Genomic DNA, 11355 nt, shown 5'->3' on the forward strand with positions numbered 1-11355 from the left:
GGTCCGGTGGAAGAGGCAGAGTGGTGGTGGGAAGTGGGGGAGTGAAGAGGCGGAGTCAGGGCGGGGCCTGGGGGAAGAGGCGGAGCGGAGGTGGGAAGAGGCAGAGTCAGGGCGGGGCTTAGGGGAGGAGGCGGAGTGGTGGTAGGAAGAGGCGGAGTCAGGGCAGGGCCTGGGGGAAGAGGCGGAGTGGAGGTGGAGTCAGGGCGGAGCGGTGGTGGGAAGAGGCGGAGTCAGGGCAGGGCTTGGCGGAAGAGGCGGAGTGGAGGTGGAGTCAGGGCGGAGCGGTGGTGGGAAGAGGCGGAGTCAGGGCGGGGCCTAGGGTAAGAGGCGGAGCGGAGGTGGGAAGAGGCGGAGTCAGGGCGGGGCTTAGGGGAAGAGGCGGAGCGGTGGTGGGAAGAGGCGGAGTCAGGGCGGGGCCTAGGGGAAGAGGCGGAGCAGAAGTGGGAAGAGGCGGAGTGAGGGCGGGGCCTAGGGGAAGAGGCAGAGTGGTGGTGGGAAGTGGGGGAGTGAAGAGGCGGAGTCAGGGCGGGGCCTGGGGGAAGAGGCGGAGCGGAGGTGGGAAGAGGCGGAGTCAGGGCGGGGCCTAGGGGAAGAGGCGGAGCGGAAGTGGGAAGAGGCGGAGTGAGGCCAGGATCCGGTGGAAGAGGCGGAGCAGTGGTGGGAAGAGGCGGAGTCAGGGCAGGGCCTGGGGGAAGAGGCGGAGCAGTGGTGGGAAGAGGCGGAGTCAGGGCAGGGCCTGGGGGAAGAGGCGGAGTGGAGGTGGAGTCAGGGCGGAGCGGTGGTGGGAAGAGGCGGAGTCAGGGCGGGGCCTAGGGGAAGAGGCAGAGCGGAGGTGGGAAGAGGCGGAGTCAGGGCGGGGCTTAGGGGAAGAGGCGGAGCGGTGGTGGGAAGAGGCGGAGTGAGGCCAGGGTCCGGCGGAAGAGGCAGAGTGGTGGTGGGAAGTGGGGGAGTGAAGAGGGTGGGGCCTGGGGGAAGAGGCGGAGCGGAGGTGGGAAGAGGCGGAGTCAGGGCGGGGCTTAGGGGAAGAGGCGGAGCGGAAGTGGGAAGAGGCGGAGTGAGGCCAGGGTCCGGCGGAAGAGGCAGAGTGGTGGTGGGAAGAGGCGGAGTCAGGGCGGGGCCTAGGGGAAGAGGCAGAGCGGAAGTGGGAAGAGGCGGAGTGAGGCCAGGGTCCGGTGGAAGAGGCAGAGTGGAGGTGGAGTCAGGGCGGAGCGGTGGTGGGAAGAGGCGGAGTCAGGGCGGGGCCTAGGGGAAGAGGTGGAGCGGAGGTGGGAAGAGGCGGAGTGAGGCCGGGGTCCGGTGGAAGAGGCAGAGTGGTGGTGGGAAGTGGGGGAGTGAAGAGGCGGAGTGAAGAAGGCGGGGCCTAGGGGAAGAGGTGGAGCGGAGGTGGGAAGAGGCGGATGTGAGGGAGGCGCCTAGGGGAAGAGGCGGAGCGGTGGTGGGAAGAGGCGGAGTCAGGGCAGGGCCTAGGGGAAGAGGCGGAGCGGAGGTGGGAAGAGGCGGATGTGAGGGAGGCGCCTAGGGGAAGAGGCGGAGCGGTGGTGGAAAGAGGCGGAGTCAGGGCGGGGCCTAGGGGAAGAGGCGGAGCGGAAGTGGGAAGAGGCGGAGTGAGGCCAGGGTCCGGTGGAAGAGGCGGAGCGGTGGTGGGAAGAGGCGGAGCAGAGGTGGGAAGAGGCGGAGTCAGGGCGGGGCCTAGGGGAAGAGGCGGAGCGGAAGTGGGAAGTGGGGGAGTGAAGAGGTGGAGTGAAGAGGGTGGGGCCTGGGGGAAGAGGCAGAGCGGTGGTGGGAAGAGGCGGATGTGAGGGAGGCGCCTAGGGGAAGTGGAGCGGAGGTGGGAAGAGGCGGAGTGAGGCTAGGGTCCGGTGGAAGAGGCAGAGTGGTGGTGGGAAGTGGGGGAGTGAAGAGGTGGAGTGAAGAGGGTGGGGCCTGGGGGAAGAGGCGGAGCGGAGGTGGGAAGAGGCGGAGTCAGGGCGGGGCTTAGGGGAAGAGGCGGAGCGGTGGTGGGAAGAGGCGGAGTCAGGGCGGGGCCTAGGGGAAGAGGCGGAGTGGAAGTGGGAAGAGGCGGAGTGAGGCCGGGGTCCGGTGGAAGAGGCAGAGTGGTGGTGGGAAGTGGGGGAGTGAAGAGGGTGGGGCCTGGGGGAAGAGGCGGAGCGGAGGTGGGAAGAGGCGGAGTCAGGGCGGGGCTTAGGGGAAGAGGCGGAGCGGAAGTGGGAAGAGGCGGAGTGAGGCCAGGGTCCGGCGGAAGAGGCAGAGTGGAGGTGGAGTCAGGGCGGAGCGGTGGTGGGAAGAGGTGGAGTCAGGGCGGGGCCTAGGGGAAGAGGCGGAGCGGAAGTGGGAAGAGGCGGAGTGAGGCCGGGGTCCGGTGGAAGAGGCAGAGTGGTGGTGGGAAGTGGGGGAGTGAAGAGGCGGAGTGAAGAGGGCGGGGCCTGGGGGAAGAGGCGGAGCGGAGGTGGGAAGAGGCGGAGTCAGGGTGGGGCCTAGGGGAAGAGGCGGAGCGGTGGTGGGAAGAGGCGGAGTCAGGGCGGGGCCTAGGGGAAGAGGCGGAGCGGAAGTGGGAAGAGGCGGAGTGAGGCCAGGGTCCGGTGGAAGAGGCAGAGTGGTGGTGGGAAGTGGGGGAGTGAAGAGGCGGATGTGAGGGAGGTGCCTAGGGGAAGAGGCGGAGCGGAGGTGGGAAGAGGCGGAGTCAGGGCGGGGCTTAGGGGAAGAGGCGGAGCGGTGGTGGGAAGAGGCGGAGTCAGGGCGGGGCCTAGGGGAAGAGGCGGAGCGGAAGTGGGAAGAGGCGGAGTGAGGCCAGGGTCCGGTGGAAGAGGCGGAGTGGAGGTGGAGTCAGGGCGGAGCGGTGGTGGGAAGAGGCGGAGTCAGGGCGGGGCCTAGGGGAAGAGGCGGAGTGGAAGTGGGAAGAGGCGGAGTGAGGCCGGGGTCCGGTGGAAGAGGCAGAGTGGTGGTGGGAAGTGGGGGAGTGAAGAGGGTGGGGCCTGGGGGAAGAGGCGGAGCGGAGGTGGGAAGAGGCGGAGTCAGGGCGGGGCTTAGGGGAAGAGGCGGAGCGGAAGTGGGAAGAGGCGGAGTGAGGCCAGGGTCCGGCGGAAGAGGCAGAGTGGAGGTGGAGTCAGGGCGGAGCGGTGGTGGGAAGAGGTGGAGTCAGGGCGGGGCCTAGGGGAAGAGGCGGAGCGGAAGTGGGAAGAGGCGGAGTGAGGCCGGGGTCCGGTGGAAGAGGCAGAGTGGTGGTGGGAAGTGGCGGAGTGAAGAGGCGGAGTGAAGAGGGCGGGGCCTGGGGGAAGAGGCGGAGCGGAGGTGGGAAGAGGCGGAGTCAGGGCGGGGCCTAGGGGAAGAGGCGGAGCGGAGGTGGGAAGAGGCGGAGTCAGGGCGGGGCCTAGGGGAAGAGGCGGAGCGGAAGTGGGAAGAGGCGGAGTGAGGCCAGGGTCCGGTGGAAGAGGCAGAGTGGTGGTGGGAAGTGGGGGAGTGAAGAGGCGGATGTGAGGGAGGTGCCTAGGGGAAGAGGCGGAGCGGAGGTGGGAAGAGGCGGAGTCAGGGCGGGGCTTAGGGGAAGAGGCGGAGCGGTGGTGGGAAGAGGCGGAGTCAGGGCGGGGCCTAGGGGAAGAGGCGGAGCGGAAGTGGGAAGAGGCGGAGTGAGGCCAGGGTCCGGTGGAAGAGGCGGAGTGGAGGTGGAGTCAGGGTGGAGCGGAGGTGGGAAGAGGTGGAGTCAGGGTGGGGCCTAGGGGAAGAGGCGGAGCGGTGGTGGGAAGAGGCGGAGTGAGGCCAGGGTCCGGTGGAAGAGGCGGAGTGGAGGTGGAGTCAGGGCGGAGCGGTGGTGGGAAGAGGCGGAGTCAGGGCGGGGCCTAGGGGAAGAGGCGGAGCGGTGGTGGGAAGAGGCGGAGTCAGGGCGGGGCCTAGGGGAAGAGGCGGAGTGGAAGTGGGAAGAGGCGGAGTGAGGCCAGGGTCCGGTGGAAGAGGCGGAGTGGAGGTGGAGTCAGGGTGGAGCGGAGGTGGGAAGAGGTGGAGTCAGGGTGGGGCCTAGGGGAAGAGGCGGAGCGGTGGTGGGAAGAGGCGGAGTCAGGCCAGGGTCCGGTGGAAGAGGCGGAGTGGAGGTGGAGTCAGGGCGGAGCGGTGGTGGGAAGAGGCGGAGTCAGGGCGGGGCCTAGGGGAAGAGGCGGAGCGGTGGTGGGAAGAGGCGGAGTCAGGGCGGGGCCTAGGGGAAGAGGCGGAGTGGAAGTGGGAAGAGGCGGAGTGAGGCCAGGGTCCGGTGGAAGAGGCGGAGTGGAGGTGGAGTCAGGGTGGAGCGGAGGTGGGAAGAGGTGGAGTCAGGGTGGGGCCTAGGGGAAGAGGCGGAGCGGTGGTGGGAAGAGGCGGAGTGAGGCCAGGGTCCGGTGGAAGAGGCGGAGTGGAGGTGGAGTCAGGGCGGAGCGGTGGTGGGAAGAGGCGGAGTCAGGGCGGGGCCTAGGGGAAGAGGCGGAGTGGAAGTGGGAAGAGGCGGAGTGAGGCCGGGGTCCGGTGGAAGAGGCAGAGTGGTGGTGGGAAGTGGGGGAGTGAAGAGGCGGAGTGAAGAGGGCGGGGCCTGGGGAAGAGGCGGAGCGGAGGTGGGAAGAGGCGGAGTCAGGGCGGGGCCTAGGGGAAGAGGCGGAGCGGAGGTGGGAAGAGGCGGAGTCAGGGTGGGGCCTAGGGGAAGAGGCGGAGCGGAGGTGGGAAGAGGCGGAGCGGAGGTGGGAAGAGGCGGAGTCAGGGCGGGGCTTGGCGGAAGAGGCGGAGTGGAGGTGGAGTCAGGGCGGAGCGGTGGTGGGAAGAGGTGGAGTCAGGGCGGGGACTAGGGGCAGAGGCGGAGCGGTGGTGGGAAGAGGCGGATGTGAGGGAGGTGCCTAGGGGAAGAGGCGGAGCGGTGGTGGGAAGAGGCGGATGTGAGGGAGGTGCCTAGGGGAAGAGGCGGAGCGGTGGTGGGAAGAGGCGGAGTCAGGGCGGGGCCTAGGGGAAGAGGCGGAGCAGAAGTGGGAAGAGGCGGAGTGAGGCCAGGGTCCGGTGGAAGAGGCGGAGTGGAAGTGGAGTCAGGGCGGAGCGGTGGTGGGAAGAGGCGGAGTCAGGGCAGGGCCTGGGGGAAGAGGCGGAGCGGTGGTGGGAAGAGGCGGAGTCAGGGCGGGGCCTAGGGGAAGAGGCGGAGCAGAGGTGGGAAGAGGCGGAGTCAGGGTGGGGCCTAGGGGAAGAGGCGGAGCGGAAGTGGGAAGAGGCGGAGTGAGGCCAGGGTCCGGTGGAAGAGACGGAGTGGTGGTGGGAAGTGGGGGAGTGAAGAGGCGGAGTGAAGAGGGCGGGGCCTGGGGGAAGAGGCGGAGCGGAGGTGGGAAGAGGCGGAGTCAGGGCGGGGCTTAGGGGAAGAGGCGGAGCGGTGGTGGGAAGAGGCGGAGTGGAGGTGGAGTCAGGGCGGAGCGGTGGTGGGAAGAGGTGGAGTCAGGGCGGGGCCTAGGGGCAGAGGCGGAGCGGAAGTGGGAAGAGGCGAAGTGAGGCCGGGGTCCGGTGGAAGAGGCGGAGTGGAGGTGGAGTCAGGGCGGAGCGGTGGTGGGAAGAGGCGGAGTCAGGGTGGGGCCTGGGGGAAGAGGCGGAGCGGAGGTGGGAAGAGGCGGAGTCAGGGCAGGGCCTAGGGGAAGAGGCGGAGCAGTGGTGGGAAGAGGCGGAGTCAGGGCGGGGCCTAGGGGAAGAGGCGGAGCGGAAGTGGGAAGAGGCGGAGTGAGGCCGGGGTCCGGTGGAAGAGGCGGAGTGGAGGTGGAGTCAGGGCGGAGCGGTGGTGGGAAGAGGCGGAGTCAGGGTGGGGCCTAGGGGAAGAGGCGGAGCGGAAGTGGGAAGAGGCGGAGTGAGGCCAGGGTCCGGTGGAAGAGGCGGAGTGGAAGTGGGAAGAGGCGGAGTCAGGGCGGGGCTTAGGGGAAGAGGCGGAGCAGTGGTGGGAAGTGGGGGAGTGAAGAGGCGGAGTGAAGAGGGCGGGGCCTGGGGAAGAGGCGGAGTGGAAGTGGGAAGAGGCGGAGTCAGGGAGGTGCCTAGGGGAAGAGGCGGAGCGGTGGTGGGAAGAGGCGGAGTCAGGGCGGGGCCTAGGGGAAGAGGCGGAGTGGAAGTGGGAAGAGGCGGAGTGAGGCCAGGGTCCGGTGGAAGAGGCGGAGTGGAGGTGGAGTCAGGGCGGAGCGGTGGTGGGAAGAGGCGGAGTCAGGGTGGGGCCTAGGGGAAGAGGCGGAGCGGTGGTGGGAAGAGGCGGAGCAGAGGTGGGAAGAGGCGGAGTCAGGGCGGGGCCTAGGGGAAGAGGCGGAGCGGAAGTGGGAAGAGGCGGAGTCAGGGTGGGGCCTAGGGGAAGAGGCGGAGCGGAAGTGGGAAGAGGCGGAGTGAGGCCAGGGTCCGGTGGAAGAGGCAGAGTGGTGGTGGGAAGTGGGGGAGTGAAGAGGCGGAGTGAAGAGGGCGGGGCCTGGGGGAAGAGGCGGAGCGGAGGTGGGAAGAGGCGGAGTCAGGGCGGGGCTTAGGGGAAGAGGCGGAGCGGAAGTGGGAAGAGGCGGAGTGAGGCCAGGGTCCGGTGGAAGAGGCGGAGCGGAGGTGGAGTCAGGGCGGAGCGGTGGTGGGAAGAGGCGGAGTCAGGGCGGGGCCTAGGGGAAGAGGCGGAGTGGAAGTGGGAAGAGGCGGAGTGAGGCCGGGGTCCGGTGGAAGAGGCAGAGTGGTGGTGGGAAGAGGCGGAGTCAGGGCAGGGCCTAGGGGAAGAGGCGGAGCGGAAGTGGGAAGAGGCGGAGTGAGGCCAGGGTCCGGTGGAAGAGGCGGAGTGGAGGTGGAGTCAGGGCGGAGCGGTGGTGGGAAGAGGCGGAGTCAGGGCAGGGCCTAGGGGAAGAGGCGGAGCGGTGGTGGGAAGAGGCGGAGTGAGGCCAGGGTCCGGTGGAAGAGGCGGAGTGGAGGTGGAGTCAGGGCGGAGCGGTGGTGGGAAGAGGTGGAGTCAGGGTGGGGCCTAGGGGAAGAGGCGGAGTGGAAGTGGGAAGAGGCGGAGTGAGGCCAGGGTCCGGTGGAAGAGGCGGAGTGGAGGTGGAGTCAGGGCGGAGCGGTGGTGGGAAGAGGCGGAGTCAGGGCGGGGCCTAGGGGAAGAGGCGGAGCGGAAGTGGGAAGAGGCGGAGTGAGGCCGGGGTCCGGTGGAAGAGGCAGAGTGGTGGTGGGAAGTGGGGGAGTGAAGAGGCGGAGTGAAGAGGGCGGGGCCTGGGGAAGAGGCGGAGCGGAGGTGGGAAGAGGCGGAGTCAGGGCGGGGCCTAGGGGAAGAGGCGGAGCGGAGGTGGGAAGAGGCGGAGTCAGGGTGGGGCCTAGGGGAAGAGGCGGAGCGGAGGTGGGAAGAGGCGGAGCGGAGGTGGGAAGAGGCGGATGTGAGGGAGGTGCCTAGGGGAAGAGGCGGAGCGGAAGTGGGAAGAGGCGGAGTGAGGCCAGGGTCCGGTGGAAGAGGCGGAGCGGTGGTGGGAAGAGGCGGAGCGGAGGTGGGAAGAGGCGGAGTCAGGGTGGGGCCTAGGGGAAGAGGCGGATCGGAGGTGGGAAGAGGCGGAGCGGAGGTGGGAAGAGGCGGAGTCAGGGTGGGGCCTAGGGGAAGAGGCGGAGCGGAGGTGGGAAGAGGCGGAGCGGAGGTGGGAAGAGGCGGAGTGAGGCCGGGGTCCGGTGGAAGAGGCAGAGTGGTGGTAGGAAGAGGCGGAGTCAGGGCAGGGCCTGGGGGAAGAGGCGGAGTGGAGGTGGAGTCAGGGCGGAGCGGTGGTGGGAAGAGGCGGAGTCAGGGCGGGGCCTAGGGGAAGAGGCGGAGCGGAGGTGGGAAGAGGCGGAGTCAGGGCAGGGCCTAGGGGAAGAGGCGGAGTGGAAGTGGGAAGAGGCGGAGTGAGGCCAGGGTCCGGTGGAAGAGGCGGAGTGGAGGTGGAGTCAGGGCGGAGCGGTGGTGGGAAGAGGCGGAGTCAGGGCGGGGACTAGGGGCAGAGGCGGAGCGGTGGTGGGAAGAGGCGGAGTCAGGGTGGGGCCTAGGGCAAGAGGCGGAGCGGTGGTGGGAAGAGGCAGAGTGAGGCCAGGGTCCGGTGGAAGAGGCGGAGCGGAAGTGGGAAGAGGCGGAGTGAGGCCAGGGTCCGGTGGAAGAGGCGGAGTGGAGGTGGAGTCAGGGCGGAGCGGTGGTGGGAAGAGGTGGAGTCAGGGCGGGGACTAGGGGCAGAGGCGGAGCGGTGGTGGGAAGAGGCGGAGTGAGGCCAGGGTCCGGTGGAAGAGGCGGAGTGGAGGTGGAGTCAGGGCGGAGCGGAGGTGGGAAGAGGCGGAGTCAGGGCGGGGCCTAGGGGAAGAGGCGGAGTGGAAGTGGGAAGAGGCGGAGTGAGGCCAGGGTCCGGTGGAAGAGGCGGAGTGGAGGTGGAGTCAGGGCGGAGCGGTGGTAGGAAGAGGCGGAGTCAGGGCGGGGCCTAGGGGAAGAGGCGGAGTGGAAGTGGGAAGAGGCGGAGTGAGGCCAGGGTCCGGTGGAAGAGGCGGAGTGGAGGTGGAGTCAGGGCGGAGCGGTGGTGGGAAGAGGCGGAGTCAGGGCGGGGCCTAGGGGAAGAGGCGGAGCGGAAGTGGGAAGAGGCGGAGTGAGGCCAGGGTCCGGTGGAAGAGGCAGAGTGGTGGTGGGAAGTGGGGGAGTGAAGAGGTGGAGTGAAGAGGGTGGGGCCTGGGGGAAGAGGCGGAGCGGTGGTGGGAAGAGGCGGAGCGGAGGTGGGAAGAGGCGGAGTCAGGGCGGGGCCTAGGGGAAGAGGCGGAGCGGAGGTGGAGTCAGGGCGGAGCGGTGGTGGGAAGAGGCGGAGTCAGGGCGGGGCCTAGGGGAAGAGGCAGAGCGGAAGTGGGAAGAGGCGGAGTGAGGCCGGGGTCCGGTGGAAGAGGCAGAGTGGTGGTGGAGTCAGGGCGGAGCGGTGGTGGGAAGAGGCGGAGTCAGGGCGGGGCCTAGGGGAAGAGGCGGAGCGGAAGTGGGAAGAGGCGAAGTGAGGCCGGGGTCCGGTGGAAGAGGCAGAGTGGTGGTGGAGTCAGGGCGGAGCAGTGGTGGGAAGAGGCGGAGTCAGGGCGGGGCCTAGGGGAAGAGGCGGAGCGGAGGTGGGAAGAGGCGGAGTGAGGCCAGGGTCCGGTGGAAGAGGCAGAGTGGTGGTGGGAAGTGGGGGAGTGAAGAGGCGGAGTCAGGGCGGGGCCTGGGGGAAGAGGCGGAGTGGAGGTGGAGTCAGGGCGGAGCGGTGGTGGGAAGAGGCGGAGTCAGGGCGGGGCCTAGGGGAAGAGGCAGAGCGGAAGTGGGAAGAGGCGGAGTGAGGCCAGGGTCCGGTGGAAGAGGCGGAGTGGAGGTGGAGTCAGGGCGGAGCGGAGGTGGGAAGAGGCGGAGTCAGGGCGGGGCCTAGGGGAAGAGGCGGAGCGGAGGTGGGAAGAGGCGAAGTGAGGCCGGGGTCCGGTGGAAGAGGCAGAGTGGTGGTGGGAAGTGGGGGAGTGAAGAGGCGGAGTCAGGGCGGGGCCTGGGGGAAGAGGCGGAGTGGAGGTGGAGTCAGGGCGGAGCGGTGGTGGGAAGAGGCGGAGTCAGGGCGGGGCCTAGGGGAAGAGGCAGAGCGGAAGTGGGAAGAGGCGGAGTGAGGCCAGGGTCCGGTGGAAGAGGCGGAGTGGAGGTGGAGTCAGGGCGGAGCGGTGGTGGGAAGAGGCGGAGTCAGGGCGGGGCCTAGGGGAAGAGGCGGAGTGGAAGTGGGAAGAGGCGGAGTGAGGCCGGGGTCCGGTGGAAGAGGCAGAGTGGTGGTGGGAAGTGGGGGAGTGAAGAGGCGGAGTGAAGAGGGCGGGGCCTGGGGGAAGAGGCGGAGCGGAGGTGGGAAGAGGCGGAGTCAGGGCGGGGACTAGGGGCAGAGGCGGAGCGGAAGTGGGAAGAGGCGGAGTGAGGCCGGGGTCCGGTGGAAGAGGCGGAGTGGAGGTGGAGTCAGGGCGGAGCGGAGGTGGGAAGAGGCGGAGTCAGGGTGGGGCCTAGGGGAAGAGGCAGAGCGGAAGTGGGAAGAGGCGGAGTGAGGCCAGGGTCCGGTGGAAGAGGCGGAGTGGAGGTGGAGTCAGGGTGGAGCGGTGGTGGGAAGAGGCGGAGTCAGGGCGGGGCCTAGGGGAAGAGGCGGAGCGGAAGTGGGAAGAGGCGGAGTGAGGCCAGGGTCCGGTGGAAGAGGCGGAGTGGAGGTGGAGTCAGGGTGGAGCGGTGGTGGGAAGAGGCGGAGTCAGGGCGGGGCCTAGGGGAAGAGGCGGAGTGGAAGTGGGAAGAGGCGGAGTGAGGCCAGGGTCCGGTGGAAGAGGCAGAGTGGTGGTGGGAAGTGGGGGAGTGAAGAGGCGGAGTCATGGCGGGGCCTGGGGGAAGAGGCGGAGTGGAGGTGGAGTCAGGGCGGAGCAGTGGTGGGAAGAGGCGGAGTCAGGGCGGGGCCTAGGGGAAGAGGCAGAGCGGAAGTGGGAAGAGGCGGAGTGAGGCCAGGGTCCGGTGGAAGAGGCGGAGTGGAGGTGGAGTCAGGGCGGAGCGGTGGTGGGAAGAGGCGGAGTCAGGGCGGGGCCTAGGGGAAGAGGCGGAGCGGAAGTGGGAAGAGGCGGAGTGAGGCCGGGGTCCGGTGGAAGAGGCAGAGTGGTGGTGGGAAGTGGGGGAGTGAAGAGGCGGAGTGAAGAGGGTGGGGCCTGGGGGAAGAGACAATTTACCCCGCCCCAGGGCCCACACCGCCCCTCTTCTTCCTGCCCCACCCCTACCCACCATTCTCCTCCTTCCCCGCCCCCATTCCACCACTTCCTCCAAGGCCCTACTCCACCTCTTTCTGCCCCTGCTCCACTCCACCCCACGCCGCCCCTTCCCCCAAACTCCTGCCCTCTCCACTCCCGAGCAGAGTTAGGCAACAGTTGAGCGTGTGTGTTTTAGGATTGTTGGCATCTACGAGTCAGATTCAGGTATCTAAAGTGAAATTAGCAGCTGGGCATCTAAATCTTTTTGTGCATCTAGCCCCTAATGCCTAACCTGCTTTGCCAACCCCACTAAGCCCCTATCTGCATCCTCAGGTGCCTAATATCTAAAAAATGACTTTGGGTTAGATTTTTAGAATGATACTTTTGAAAGACTTACTGAAAATCTAATGGGACTTAAAAATCAGTTTAATATAATCTGGGGCCCCAAGCACTCAAATACCTTAATCAGAACCGTACGGGGCTTTAAAGGGTATCACTCCATGGCAGGGTCTGACAGTCGGTGCAGAATGTCTAATCAGACCCATCATTAATGATTATTGCTAAAGCCAGTAAGAGATTGACTTTTCTCAGAAAATGTGTTCTGTGCTCTGGGGAAGAACAATCTGTGTTTCACACATAACAGAAGTTGAATTCCTGCTTCAAGGGCAGAGCCTCGATCTC

General features: G+C 68.0%; 1 protein-coding gene across 1 annotated transcript in view; it reads right to left on the reverse strand.

The window, feature by feature from the left end:
• LOC102941540 (zinc finger protein 883) overlaps positions 1 to 11355 on the reverse strand; it is a 51239-nt gene that overhangs the window by 24692 nt on the left and 15192 nt on the right. The window lies entirely within an intron of this gene.

This window comes from Chelonia mydas, chromosome 11 (assembly GCF_015237465.2).
Source record: "Chelonia mydas isolate rCheMyd1 chromosome 11, rCheMyd1.pri.v2, whole genome shotgun sequence".
NCBI classification, from domain to species: Eukaryota; Metazoa; Chordata; order Testudines; family Cheloniidae; genus Chelonia; species Chelonia mydas.